The sequence below is a fragment of the Antechinus flavipes genome, chromosome 1 (genome assembly GCF_016432865.1).
Source record: "Antechinus flavipes isolate AdamAnt ecotype Samford, QLD, Australia chromosome 1, AdamAnt_v2, whole genome shotgun sequence".
In the NCBI taxonomy this organism is placed as follows: domain Eukaryota; kingdom Metazoa; phylum Chordata; class Mammalia; order Dasyuromorphia; family Dasyuridae; genus Antechinus; species Antechinus flavipes.
This window is the reverse complement of record NC_067398.1, coordinates 684,116,254-684,132,125: the sequence shown is the minus strand read 5'-3', so window position 1 is coordinate 684,132,125 and position 15,872 is coordinate 684,116,254. Positions and strand designations below refer to the sequence as shown.

The 15,872-nt window shown below is 37.1% G+C and overlaps 1 pseudogene; it reads right to left on the bottom strand.

The window, feature by feature from the left end:
• Window positions 1–1,293: 1,293 nt before the first annotated feature.
• LOC127548433 (E3 UFM1-protein ligase 1-like) lies at window positions 1,294–5,933 on the bottom strand (annotated as a pseudogene).
• Between the last annotated feature and the right edge of the window lie 9,939 nt (window positions 5,934–15,872).

The window sequence follows — 15,872 nt, the reverse complement described above, 5'->3', positions numbered from 1 at the left end:
ATTTTTTGATCAGCCATGTGAAAATATCCTTTATCTTGAATTATAGTTTTTACTCAATGTATCTTCTTCAGGCTATTTTGGTAACTCTCTCAACTGCCTTTTACCTCAACCATAACTGAGCTAAGAAGGAGTAAAAGAAAGGCTCATTATTGTTTTCATAACATTGTATAATAGATTAAATCAGTCTGATTGCAAAACATTAAAGTATATGTGGTTTGTGATTTAGTTTTACCATTATTAAATTCTATAAACTAGTCAACATGATTACATTCCCTTGAGGGAAAAAAAATATGTATATAAATACAAATCCCTCCCAATTCAAAACCATGACAGAGCTGCTTAGCAAATTGTGAGGATAATTTGAATGATTCACACAACCATTAGATTTCAAAGTAAGCTCTAAGTAAGAAAAGTTACATTTCTTCTAAGTATTTTAAATGAAATTTGTAACTACAAACGACACCAATTTGTTTTTTAAAAAGAAACTTTTATTGATTTCTTACAGTAACAGTTTAAATGATGCCAAGACTACAATGCTAATAAGTGAGACATGCAAATTTCCCAACACTAATTGTGTTTCTTAGCTCTTCCCTTGGTTTTTTCCCCCCTCTCTACCCTGTAGGCAGTGAGCATCCTGACCTTGAGGAGAGAACACAAAAAACAATGTAAGGGCACCTTTACTATTTCTGCACGCCTTCAAGTTTTCATTCATAAGAGAGATATACGATCATGCAATTATCAGAAACAATAATTTTAGCCTCAAAAATGCAATCACAGAATCTTCTTGGCTTTTGAATCTAGGACATTATCTATTAATTTTAAATCAAATAAGGATATTTGAAAATTCCCATTGCTGACACCAAAAAGCTTTACTCTGCCCCAACCAAAAAACAAGAAACGAAACAAAACGTAAAAAGAGCACAAACGTTTGCACTAGAAAGTGCATTTATAATCTAGGATTCATGACTTTATATGGAACAAAAGACAAAAGGAAAGGAATTATTCAGTCAGAATTTGGAAAGACAATGATAAACTTGCAAATCATAACTGTTCATTATAATGTTAAAAGAGAAATTTCAAAATGATGATTCAAAAACAGTGACATTTCATAACCAGAAAATTGGAATAAAAACATACAGTATGCTGGCAGGAGAGATTTCACATGGCTTCTTAAACAAGATGTGGTTGTAAAAGGCAGGGCTGAAACATTCAACTGAGAAGTGTTTTGTCACCATTTCTTTAAAAAAATAATTCTGGCTAGATGAAAAATTCCAAATCCAATTAAAATCATTACTATTCTGTAACGGATTTTCTGGATTTGAGGACAAGCTCCTTGATAGGTGTGGAAATTGCTTGAATTTCCTTTTGAATGACATTGTTAGCATCTTCATGCTTTTTATCTATTTGGCCAATCAAGTGGTCATCTTCTTGTCCAGTTTTTTCATTCTGATTAATCGGCTGCTTCCCAGCTAGGTGTGGGTATCTAGCCAGAATAGAAGTGATTTTCTGGCATTATATTGCTAAGAAGAGCACTGATTTATGATTCACATCATCCAGGTGTATATAGCAGACAATGAGTTGAGAACTGAAACAACAGAACTAAGGTAAGGTATAGGATAAAAGCTAGCTCTTTTGGGACTTTCAACTGTTCAGTTAACACTTGTCTGTGATGAATAATCTTTTTTCTTTTTTTTTTCTTATCTCTCTTTTTCAACACAATATTACAAGCATCTGCTATAATATCCAGAAAAGAAAGTCTTCTAAGCTTTTGCTGTTCAGAGAGTTATTGAGTTTTGTGAAAGGAGTTTATCTAAAATCTTTTTTCTTTCCCCACTTGTTATGGTAGTAGGATCTTCTACTGCCATCATTAAATCAGCAGCTAAGATGCTGAAAGTTAGATTAGTGATATATGTACAAAAAGTCTTCAGCAAGTGCTTGGCAAGGTTGATTTGCGCATCATCTATAAAGAACTTTGTTCCTTTTTCAAACACAGTGGTACCTCGACACTTGTTGTTAATTGGTTCCAGAAGGCACAATGAGTGGCAAAAAAGGACTAGAACTGAATGCATTTCTCCCTTAAGGAATACGTCTCCAATCTGCAGTCTAACAGTCTTTCCCACTCAATTCTCCAAAGGAATAAGTGGGACTTCTAGCTGTAGAAAACCAGATCAGCCTAGCCCAGTCCAGCCTGACTCCTTTATTCTTTACCCAACTCACTTTCTGAAAGAAATCCTTTCCATTATACTGTTCCCACAATCCATACAGTCCAAATATCCTTAGGGGGAAGGGTGTGTGGAGGCTGGATGCTGTGTTCCAACCTCTCTGCTGGCCAGAGCTCTGGGGGCTGCTATTACCTGTGCCTGGCTGTTCACACTACCACCACTACTCCTGCTCCTGCTGCTTCTCCTTCTGCTGAGCATCCTGGTTACTTCATGTTGGTTATTCCATGCTCTTTTCAGTATTACTATTTTGGGAGCAGGGAGACTATGTGTTGTAGCCACGTCATCCTACAGGAATGTCCTGGGACTTGTAGACCAATGTGCACAACCTCAGTCTCATAGGCTCAAACCTGATTTTCCTCTGCACTTGCCTTCACTGGGAAGATGTTGAGGTCATGAGGGCATGACTCCAGGGGCTGGCAGTATGCCTAGAACATCCCTACTCCTCAACTAAGTCATCAACCAAGTGCTACAAGTGCCAAGCAAATGTCAAGTGCTGAAGCAATTTTTTCCCCATTGAAATGCATAAAATACCAAATTCAACGAGGCAGAAGAGTGCCAAGGTGCCACTATAATATTGTTGACACTTCATTTTGTAAATCTTTGATTGTATGTTTCTTACTAGCTCTGCATACAGAATCTACTGAACATATTTTCAAAACTTCTATGGAAATATCTTTTCTTTCTGAGGCAATTGGGGTTAAGTCACTTGCTCAGGGGCACACAGCTAGGAAGTGTTAAGTGTCTGAAGCCAGATTTGAACTCTGGTCTTCCTGATTTCAGGGCTGCTCAATCCACTGCACCAACTAGCTGCTCGCTATGGAAGTATCTTAAATGTATAAAAAGTTCTGTAACAAATTCTTCAGACCCATCCTTGCATACCTTCTTTAAAACATTTTCAGTTTCTTCCAGTGACATAAATGTGATTTTTTTCCTTACTGGTATTTGCTGAGTCTCATCATCCCTATTATCATCTTTCCTTCATTTTTTCTTGGTCTTTTAAATTTTTTTTAATTAAAGCTTTTTATTTACAAAACATATCCATGGGTAATTTTTTAACATGACCTTGCAAAGCTTTCTGTTCCAAAATATCCCCTCCTTCCCTGATGGCAGATAGTCCAATATATGTTAAATATATGTAAATTCCTATATATATATACATATTTATACAGTTACCTTGCTGCACCAAAAAAATCAGATCAAGAAGGAAAAAAACTGGGAAAGAAAACAAAATGCAAGCTAACAACAATAGAAAGAGTGAAAATTTTGTGTTACGAACCACACTCAGTTCCTACAGCCCTCTCTCTGAGTGTAGATGGCTCTCTTCATCACTAAACAATTGGAAATGGTTTGAATATCTCATTGTTGAAGAGAGCCACGTCCATTAGAAATAATTATCATAAGAGTGTTCCAAATCACTATTGATCAGAGAAATACAAATTAAGACAACTCTGAGATGCCACTACACAACTGTCAGATTGGCTAAGATGACAGGAAAAAATAATGATGAATGTTGGAGGGGATGCAGGAAAACTGGGACACTGATGCATTGTTGGTGGAGTTGTGAACGAATCCAACCATTCTGGAGAGCAATCTGGAATTATGCCCAAAAAGTTATCAAACTGTGCATATCCTTTTATCCAGCAGTGCTATTACTAGGCTTATACCCCAAAGAGATACTAAAAAAGGGAAAGGGACCTGTATGTGCCAAAATGTTTGTGGCAGCCCTGTTTGTAGTGGCTAGAAACTAGAAAATGAATGGATGCCCTTCAATTGGAGAATGGTTGGGTAAATTGTGGTATATGAATGTTATGGAATATTATTGTTCTGCAAGAAATGACCAGCAGGCTGAATACAGAGAGACTTGGAGAGACTTAAATGAACTGATGCTGAGTGAAATGAGCAGAACCAGGAGATCATTATATGTTGTGATCTAGTTCAGATGGATCTGAATCTGTCCCTGTTCGGGCGCCAAAATGTGGTGAGCTTTTTCTTCTCAAAACGCAGCCAGGTGATAAAAGTTCAGATCTTTTATTATCTCCAATATAGCCCAGTTAGCTTAGAGGCCTATCTCTCTGCTTGGTTCCAAGAGCTCTTGCCGCTTTGTCCTTTGCTTCTGCCTCTGCTTTCTTCAGCCTCCAGAGCCAGTACCAAGTTGAATCTGTCTTGCCTTGAAGAGAGGGCTTCTGGCATAATTCCACTGAAATCTCGACTTGTAGCTTCTTCACTCTGAAGAACTTCCTCGACTGGCCCATTGAAGCTCTATTTATGCTCAAGAGAGGGATTGTGGGTTTTCTCCCATAGTGCTCTCTGGCCCAAAAAGCTTCAAGGGAGGTGTGAACTCATTGAACTCCAATGAGTAAAGATGTGAACACAAGCCTTGTATTAATTAGTTCTACTTAGTACCTTGTTTCAGGTTCTGCCCAAAACATCTTCTTGTAAGATTAGATCAACTCTAATTAGTTAGCAGTTAGTAAGGATTCCAACAATTATACACTTCAACAACAATACTATATGAGGATGTATTCTGATGGAAGTGGATTTCTTTGACAAAGAGAAGATCTAACTCAGTTTCAATTGATTAGGGATGGACAGAAGCAGCTACACCCAAAGAAAGAATACTGGGAAATGAATGTAAGCTGTTTGCATTTTTGTTTTTCTTCCCGGGTTATTTATACCTTCTGAATCCAATTCTTCCTGTGCAACTAGAGAACTGTTCGGCTCTGCACACATATATTGTATCTAGGATATACTGTGACATATTTAACATGTATAGCACTGTTTGTCATCTGGGAGAAGGGGTGGAGGGAGGGAGAGGGAAAAGTCTGAACAGAAGTGAGTGCAAGGGATAATGTTGTAAAAAAATTACCCAGGCATGGGTTCTGTCAATAAAAAGTTATAATTTAAAAAGAAAGAAATGATCATCATGGTCTTTTAACTTTCTATCTCTCTGGCATTTCCACCATCATCTCCTCCTACATCATTCATCTTTTTTATCTTTTTACTTGAACTAACACTATCCAGGATAAAAGACTATTTCAAATCTTCAGTGATTAAATGAAATGGATTATTCTTCATTTCTTTTACAGCTTTCTGATGCATCAATTCATTGATCAACTTCGTACAGTTATCTATAAACTTTTTACTTAACTATAGCATCATTAAAGACAATAGGTGATGGCTGTTTGCCAAAAGTTCTCATCATGGCTGAAGCAATATTCCAGCATCTCCTGCTGTTAAAGAACGTGGCAGTAATGGCAAAAATATCTACCCAAGAATCAAAGCTGGTGGTTTCTTCTACTGAAGCTTCAGCCTGGTCTACAATTCCTTGACCAAGACAATCAGCTTTCAAAAACAAGAGTCATGAAGTTTGGTATCTTTTCTTTACAGAAGTCACAGCAAGGGGGATTCCAAATCTGGAAGAAAGCATCAAATTCGAGATAAGTCATTTTTACCCAACAAGGATTGTACCCAGTTCTGTGTTTATATACATATCAGGAACAAATGTAGCTTTAACTTCTCTCCTTTTAACAACTACACCTTTTAAACACCCACCATGAATAAATTCCTTATGCACACACACAAAAAAAACCAATTGTTCGTGAAATCTGGAGTAGGGAATCAAAGAAATTACTGGAGTAAACTGGATTATAGCACTAAAAAGCCACTTACATATGCCACAAACGCCTCAGCAAAAATCACTCTGTGTGTCATGGTCTATTTGTACAATGATATGTTGATCTGGATGCTAGGAGAGTGCCTGTATCACAAAGTTTCCTGGGAAATCATAGGTTTCTGAAATAGGTACTTGTCCTATTTCCCTGTAGTTTGTTGTTTACTTCTTCAGCTAAGTGATCCAAAGAGTTCTCAACGATCAGATGCTTTAACACTACTTGAGCATTTTTCTCTGTCTTAATAATGTTGCTAATTCTGTTTTCAATATGAGTCAGATCCATGTTAATTACCTGTTGTAGATTAACAGTGTTTACTAGACCAACACAAACTTGAAATTCATCCCTCAGTTGTTTGAGCAGAAATAATATATTGTTTACCATCAAGTATGTGAACAACTTGTAACTGTTTCTGATCAATCAATTTAGTTACAATTTATATACAGCCCCATTCTGATAATACCCTTACTTGGACTCTGCAAACTCCGCCCCACTGTTGGAAGTCTGCTGCCAATTCTTGGATCTCATCCCATGTCTGTGCCCATAGCACAACTCCAGCCGGTTTCCTTGGCAAAGATACCAAAGTGGTTTCCATTTACTTCTTTGGCTCATTTTACAGATGAGGAAACTGAGGCAAGCAGGGTTAAGTGGGTTGCTTAGGACTATTCAGCTTAGAGTTTGAAGGTGATTTTGAACTAGAAGAGGAGGTAATCTGATATGGTTTGAATGTCAGAAGACTTCTAGTTTCAAATCTTACAAGTGACACTATCTGTGTGATTTTGGGAAAAGCACAACCTTTTTGGACCTCAGTTTCCACATCCATAAAATGAGAAACTAGATGGTCTCTGAGGATTCCCTCAAATCTAGAGCTCTCTTATCTAGTCCAGTTTCCATGGGAGAGTGACTTGTTCAGATTAACACAGGTAAAAGGCTGTTAGTTTGGAAACTTCAAAGAACATTCACTCAATCACACCTATTTTAAGCCAATTATCAGATTTATTGAATAAAGAATGAAACAGGTGAGATAGTGGATAGAGAGCTGACCTCAAAGTTAGAAAGTCCTGGGCTTAAATCCTACTTCTGACATGTATTGACTAGTGACTGAATAAATCACTTCATTTTTTTTTTTTCATTTCAGAGATATTTTTTAAGACCAGAAGTTGCAGTTTTAACAAAAGGACTATAAGTTTCAGAGGTGCTGATCTGTATAATTGGAAGTTTGCCAAAGTTCAGAACTCTCTCCATCAGTATCACAACAAATCTAGTCCCTATAAAACATAGGGAAGCACTGCCTTTGAGGGTAGATGTGGGTGCCCACTATTTTACCTCAGTCTGATCTGAGAAAATGAAACCACAGTACATGTGTGCCTAAATTTCAAGAGAGAGAGAGAGAGAGAGAGAGAGAGAGAGAGAGAGAGAGAGAGAGAGGAGAGAGACACGGGATGGGAAGAGGGAGGAAGGAAGAGAGGGAGGAAGAAAGGAAGGGAGGGAGGAAGGAAGGGAGGGAGAAAGGAAGGGAAAGAGGAAGGAAGGGAGAGAGGGAGGGAGGAAGGGAAAGAAGGAGGGAGGAAGGGAAGAAGAGAAGGAAGGAGGGAGAAAGAAAGAAAAAGAGAGTAAGGGAAGAAGGGAAGGAAGAAGGGAGGGAGAAAGGGAAAGAGGAAGGAAGGAAAGGAGAGAGATAGAGAAAGAAAGAGAAAGAGAAGGAGAGAAAGAAGGAAAGAGAGGGGGAGAGAAAGAGGGGAGAAAGAGACAGAGACAGACAGAGACAAAGACAGAGACAAAGGGAGCAAAGAGAGACAGAGATTATAAAATTCCCCATACACAATACATTATTGTGTAGATAAATAACTGGCATCAAAGTTAGGAAGACCTAGGTTCAAATTCTACTTCTGACACATGCTTCTGTGACTCTCAGCAAATCACATACACACACACACACACACACACACACACAAATGTATGTACATTGTGATATATATGTATATATCTATACATATGAGTATATATGCACACATATACATGTATATATTCTACACACACATATATATGTACCTATAACTATGTTTATGTCTATATAGGTAGATATGTCTACCTATATAGATAGGTATATCTATGTATATAAAGATATATATCCATAGATATAACTAGATGTATATCTATCAATATAGAAATAGATAAACAGCCAGAATAGATTGTTATTTGTCCTCCATCCTTGAAGAGGACCATGACATCAGGGAGGGGATGCCATGATTTTTCAAGTGAATCGGATTTGAGTGAGGGAGATCTGTGCAAGGTTACTTTAGCTATCTAGGTCCAGGGGTAAGATATAGATCAGGAGGGATAGATAGATAGAAAAACAGAAAGAAAGAAGTCAGAGATAGATTGACACACAGACACACAGATGGACATATAGACAGATAGGCAAACAGACACAGATGGACTGACAGATAGACAGATACAGATAGATAGATATTTAGACTGACAGACAGATAGACAGACACATAGACAGCTAGATAGACAGATATTCAGATAGATAGACAGACAGACACAGATAGGTAGGCTGACAGATAGACAGACAGATGGACACAGGCACACAGATAGACATACAGATACACAGGCAGAAAGACACAGATAAACAGACTGACAGAGACATAGACAGACAGACAGATAGAAATAGACAGACAGACTGACAGACACAGATAGACAGACACACAGCCAGATAGACAGATAAATATCCTCCATCCTGTGTAAAAGTTTTGGATCTAAGCTGGCTATATTAGGGGCAAGCCTGGGACTTGAACCTGGTTTCTCTATACTTTATGACTGTCCAAAGGATTTTGTGCTACAGCACTCTTCCCTTCTTTTTGCCATCCACTTTATGTCAGTTCCTTGAATTACCTTGGGAGAATTCAAAGTTTTTCTTAGAAATCACAATTTGTGATGCTAAAAAGAATAGACCTTTATTTGTAAATAATAAGAAAAACAGCATCATTTATATAACATTTTAAAGTTTGTTAACTGCCTATAGATACATTATTTCATTTTATTCTCACAGCAACCTGTGAAGTAGGTACCCATTTTACACATGAAGAAATCGAGAGAGATTTATCCAGGGTCACACAAAGCTAAGTACCTGAGGTGGGAGTTGAACTCAGGTCTTCCTAACCTCCAACTCCAGCACTCTACTCATGCTTCACCTAGCTGTCTATCTCCTTAATATAAGGAAAAGTATTGAGACCTATTTGGTTTGGGATGGGATGATAAGGAAGGACATTGTGGTTACATAGGATGTGATTGGATCCCCAGAGGGGATCTGCTGTTCACCTAGTAGAAAAGCCTTGGGTGAAATGATCTTTAAAGCTTAGTAAAGGGGAGCTAGGTGGCACAGTGGATAGAGTACTAGCCCTAAAGTCAGGAGAACCTGACTTCAAATCTGACCTCAGACACTTAATATTTCCTAACTATGTCACCCTGGGTAAGTCACTTAACCCCAATTGCTTAGCAAGGGGGAAAAAAAGCTTAGCAAGAGAGCCGTGTTTAACATATATTGGATTACTTGCTATCTAGGGGAGGAGATAGGGAGAAAGGGGGAAATTGGAACACAGGATTTTTCAAGGGTTTATGTTGAAAAATTATCTAAGCATATATTGTGAAAATTTAAAAGCTTTAATAAAAATTTTAATGTAATTTTTAAAAAGAAATCAGTTTACCTAATTCATAAAAAAAAAAAAAATGCAGGTCCATTGATTCCTTGAAAAGAAGTTCAGCCCACACTCATCAATGAGATTTGTCACTCTTCCCAGTTTCCCTAGAGGCAAACCTGGCCTGCTGCAGACAACAGGTCTGCTGTCCAGCACAGAAAAAGCCCAAGTGCTTCTTTGGGAAGAACAAGATCTCATTCCACTCAACCCCACTCGTTTCTCACATCTGATCTTATGGACAAGTAGGTGCCAATTATCTAAGCAGCTGGAAATTTCCAGGACAGAATAATAATAATAATAAGTCATTGCTAATAAATTGTTCCAAGGCTACCTGCCAGATGGGGGGGAGGGGATAATTTGAAACTAAAGGTTTTGCAAGGGTCAGTGTTGGAAAAAATTATCCATGCATATGTTTTGTAAATAAAAAGCTTTCATAAAAAAAATAAAAATAATAAATTGTTCCAAGTTTGTAGATCTCAATTAGTTTGTACAAAAATAAGATAAGGAGGCACACCTAGGGATTTGACATCATCCATGATTTTCTGCAGAAAAGATCAAAGATTATTGATGATATCATGCCCTGATAGGAGCAGATTTTCTAAGTGATGGGCTCCCTGAATATTCTAAGGATGGTTTCAGCTTGTTGGATTTGATACAAATTCTACATACTGTAATGATTACAGAGACTCTTAACCCTCCAAATCAATTTAACAAGCCTCTCTGGACAGACATAAAAATCAGGTACGATTTGTTTGCTTTCAGTTCTTATTGCCTTTATTGCTATGTTTGTTTTTTAAACAAAAATGAGTCAGAGAATTTTCAAAATAGGAAAGGTTTCCTTTGAGCTAGTTTCTCATCTCCATTTTAGATCAGAAAGAACATTGAATCTGAAATCAGTTGATTTGATTTTAAATCTGATATTTCTTCTCTTGAATCACAGAATCTCAGAGCTGGAAGGAAATCTCAGGAGCCATCTAGATTAATCCATAACTGATTCCCATAACTGACCCCATAATCCTACTCCAAAACACCCAACTATTGATAATCCAAACTTTTCTTAAACACTTATGGTGTAAAGAAATACTGAAGAAGGGAAAGGGATCTGTATGTGCCAAAATGTTTGTGGCAGCCTTGTTTGTAGTGGCTAGAAACTGGAAACTGAATGGATGCCCATCAATTGGAGAATGGCTGGGTAAATTGTGGTATATGAATGTTATGGAATATTATTGTTCTATAAGAAATGACCAGCAGGATGAATACAGAGAGGGTTGGAGAGACTTACATGAACTGATGCTAAGTGAAATGAGCAGAACCAGGAGATAATGATCTCCTTCATTCAACAACGATACTGTATGAGGATGTATTCTGATGGAAGTGGATTTCTTTGACAAAGAAACCTAACTCCGTTTCAATTAATAAATGAAGCAGCTACACCCAAAGAAAGAACACTGGGAAATGAATGTAAACTATTTGCATTTTTGTTTTTCTTCCCGGGTTATTTTTACCTTCTGAATCCAATTCTCCCTGTGCAACAAGAGAACTGTTCGGTTCTGCAAACATATATTGTAACTAGGATATACTGCAACATATTTAACATGTATAGGACTGCTTGCCATCTAGGGGAGGGGATGGAGGGAGGGAGGGAAAAAATTGGAACAGAAGTGAGTGCAAGGGATAATGTTGCAAAAAATTACCCTGGCATGGGTTCTGTCAATAAAAAGTTATTATAAAATAAAAATAAAATAAAATAAAATAAAATATTTTTAAAAAAAACACTTATGGTGTTTGGGAGCCTACCATCCCCCAAGGAAGCCCATTCCTTTTTTGGACACCTCTAGTGATTAGAAAGATTTACCTGATATGAAAATTAAAGCTTGCACTTTGTAACATACACTCTTTGGCTTTTTTGGATGTGTTTGACATGTATATTGTCTCTATGCATATGTACAGTATCTCTCTTGATAGAATGTAAGCTACTTGAGGGCTTCCTGTTTTGTTTTATTTTTATATCTCCAGCACTGGGCAGAGTGTCTGCTTTGTTGTGAGGATTGTTGTGAGAATCAAATGAGATAATATTTGTAGGGTGCTTAACACAATACCTGGTATATAGTAGACACCATGTAAATATTAACTATTATTTCTATAATAATTCCTTAATTATTCCTAATTTAGTTCTCCAAAGTCAATCAGAACTAGTCACACTTCAAGATATTTGAAGATAGCAAACATCCCATCTAATGCTGTTTCTCTGGGCTAATGAGTCCCATTTCCTTCAGATGTTCCTTATAAGAAATTCTATAATTTATTTTACCATCCTGGCTATCCTTACTTTTATGATCTCTCATTTATCAATACCTTTCCTAAATCATGGTGCCCCAAGTTAGACACCTGATACTCTCGATGTAATCTGGCTGCTCCCATCTGCCTAAATATTCATGTTAAGGCTCAGATAGAGCCATACTACTCTGTCACTCAAAAGTCTTCCATGAATCTTCATGACAAAAATGGAACAAGATATGAGTAGGATGGAAGAAAGCATCAAAACTGTCAAGGTTTCTTCTAGATTCTGCCTCATTTCAGTCAGGACTTGCTCCTAAAGACGGGTTCATTTCATTTGAGCCAACATTCATTAAGTGCCTACCAAATGCAAAACATTAGGAGTTGAGTAAGATTTTGGTAATTTATCTCATCACTTCATGGCAAATAGAGGGAGAAAAAATAGAAGTAACATCAGATTTTATATTTGGGGGCTCAAAGATTACTGCAGAGGGCAAGGAAATCTATGGCAAATCTAGATAGTGTACTAAAAAGCAGAGGCATCACCTTGCCAACAAAGTTCCATATAGTCAAAGCTATAGTTTTTCCAAAAGCAATGTATGTCTGTGAGAGTTGAAACTCAAAGAAAGCTGCATACCACAGAATCAATGCTTTCTAATTGTGAGGCTAGAGAAGACTTTAGAAAGTCCCTTGGATAGCAAGAAGATCAAATCGGTAAATACTTAAAAATTTAATTTGTGCTATTCACTGGAAGGTTAAATACTGAAGCTAAAACTTAAATAGTTTGGTCACATAATGAAAAGACAGGATTCACCAGAAAAGACCCTGATATTAGAAAAGATTGAAGGCAAAGGGAAAGGGGGTTGGCAGAGGATAAGATGGATAAATAGTGTTATGGAAATAACAAACATAAGCTTGAGCAAACTTCAAGATACAGTAGAGGATAGAAGGGTCTAATTTGCTATGGTCTATGGGGTCACAAAGAGAAGAGAAATAATAACCAAATAATTGTTGAGTAAACTGTTCAGTGAGGGAAGGGGATATGAAGCCAATATGTCAAAAAAGTTGCGAGAACTCCCATTATAAAGGCAAATTGCAATCCATCTACCCATAAATTAACATATATCTGGGAGCTAGCTACTTTTAGAGAAGTTAAGGAGCTTTCTCACCACCACACAACTAATGCCAGAAATGGGCTTTGACATCATTTCTTCCAGGCATCAAATTAAATCTAGTACTTTTTTAGACCACACTGTCTTGGCGAAGAGTTTCTCTTTCCCTCTCTTCCTCTCTCCCTCTCTCTTTCCCTTTCCCTCCCTTCCTCTCTCCCTCTCTCTTTCCCTTTCCCTCCCTCCCTTCTTCTCTTTTTCCCTGTTTCCCTCCCTCTTTGCCTTCCTCCTTTCCTTTCTCCCTTCCTTCCCCCCCAAACTTACACAATATATATTTTCACATAGAGACATGTACATAAGCACTCTCACACACACATATTTGCACATACAATAACTATAAAACAAACAAAAAAAACACATTAGTGCACCAAAGAAATATAAATAAAATTGTTTGTGAATTCTTAGTAGAGAAAGATTATTATCAACAGAGCTTTAAGGAAGGCAGAAGAGGTGACAGTAAATTAAAAAAAATGTATCAGGAAGAAGAAATTAAAGCAATAATTAGGATCTATTTTGTCCAACTGTATGCCAACAAATCTGACAATCTAATTGAAATGGATGAATATTTATAAAAACAAAAATTGCCCAGATTAACGGAAGAGAAACCAACCCCATTTTAGAAAAAGAAAATGAACAAGCCATCAATGAACTCCCTAAGAAAAAATCTCCAGAGCCAGATGGATTTACAAATGAATTCTACCAAACATTTAAATAACAATTCCAATACTACATAAGGAATTAATTATTCTTTAAATGTTTGTTAGAATTCACTTGTAAATAAGAATTCATTGGGTTGGAGGAAGAAAGGGGAAGGCATGCCAGGCCTAAGGATGTAAGGCCTAAAAACCCTGATATAGGAAAGTACACTTTTGGTGATAGAAGTGTTTAACCTGGGTCAAAGCAAAGGTTATATTGAAAGAAAGAGTGTGAAATGAGCCCAGAAAGATGGCACTGGGTTTTTGAGGGCACCAAAGGACAAGGAATTTATACTATAGAAATAGGGAATCATGGAAAATTTTTGATCAGAAGAATGTCATTATATCTGTGTTCATGGAAAACATCCAATGAGAATGTGGAGGATTGATTGAAGGGAGGAAAAGGAAGGAGTGAAGCAGAAGATCCATGAGCATGTGAAGATGGCTAACATAGCTGGAACTGTATACTGGAGATAATCTGTGAGAGTTTTTCTCACACAGGAGTTATAGAACAACAAAAGTAACTAAGTAATGTCTATGTGGGAACACAATTGTGAAGGTGGCCCATCACTTATGAAATTCATGGCGAGTATGTGACAGCATGGAAAGAAGCAAACCTTCTTACCTGCTCCCAGCATCTCATCTATGGAAATCTGATGCTCTTTTTGGTTTTGAGGAGGAGCAGCTGGTATGGTCCAGCTGTGTTTCTCTGAGTATCTGAGGGGAGGGGTACATAGTCATTATCTGTGCTGCTCTAGAGCCCAGATTCAGGATGCATCAAAGAGATGATCTTATGTAGAATGAATCAGGTAGCAGTGTCAGACATGGTCAATGAGGGAATGTTTTGCTTTACTTTGTATATTTGACCCAAGAGTTTTGTTTTTGTTTTGTTGGAGGGGATTCCAATGGGGAAGGATAGATGGGATAAAAAAGAGGTACAACATGGGAAAAGGATTACAAAAAGAATAAAAGAAAAAGAGGGCCAATGAAGTAATTTTAATGCACAAAACAGAAGAGAATGGAGACCAAAAAGAATCGTGCAGAATAGAGACAGACAAATAGAAACATGCACACATGCATACATACCTACATACATACATAGATGATAGTTTTTCCCCCACAACAGGAAGGGATTTTATTTCAACCAGACAAGTCAACACTTCAATTAATATCCACTTCTTCACATCATGAAAATGTAAAAATTAATGACTGCATTCAAAAGACAAAGAGGGAAGCCAGCCAATCTTTCTCTTGATCCAGATTGTCCTTTCTAACTTTCTTTCTTTAACAAGTCAAAGCAAAAAGATCATTTCTTTCTCGTATTTTGTTCAGGGTCACCAAGCCAAAGGCAAAAAGGGAGGGGATAAAACCAAAGTCAATAATCATCAGGACAAAATTAAAATTATTTTTGATAAAAAGAAATCAGTAAAAAAATTTTTTGTTTTTTAAGAAACATCTTTTTTTTCAAATAATACAAGTAAAAACATTTTAAAATTTCTACTCATAAGATTTCATTACAACACTCTGGGGCACAAGTTGTCCCTAGGACTTAATTAACTAAGTCATGGATTGTCTGTCATCTGCACCAGCAGTGAGAATTCCTACTCTGGATAGAATCCAACATCCTTTGTGTATTTCCATTTAGTAGGGACCAAGCAAAAATATTCATGTATTCCTTACCTCCACAGTCTGTTAACACAACATTAAAGAGAGCAAGCCTTGAACTAGAAATGGGATAGTTCAGTTGCCCCATATTCTATATAAACCAACCCTATCTTATTTAAAGTTTATCCTTCCCAAAGAGAGAGAGACAGACAGACAGAGAGACAGAGACAGAGACAGAGACAACAAGAGACAGAGGGAGAGAGAGAGAGAGAAATGGGTGGGTGACTTGGTGAGTTGGTGGGTGAGTGAATGGATAGATAGATAGATAGGGATAGGTGATAGATATGTAAGTAAAAAGATAAATATGTGAGCAGGTAGATTATATACATGCATATATAAGAACTATATGCATATGTATGTATACATATATATGTGTGTTATAAAGCATTTTGTACATAATAAAAACCTACTTTCATATTTAGCCTCTTCTTCCATTCTAACGTAAATATGGGTATATAGACATATAATATGAAAT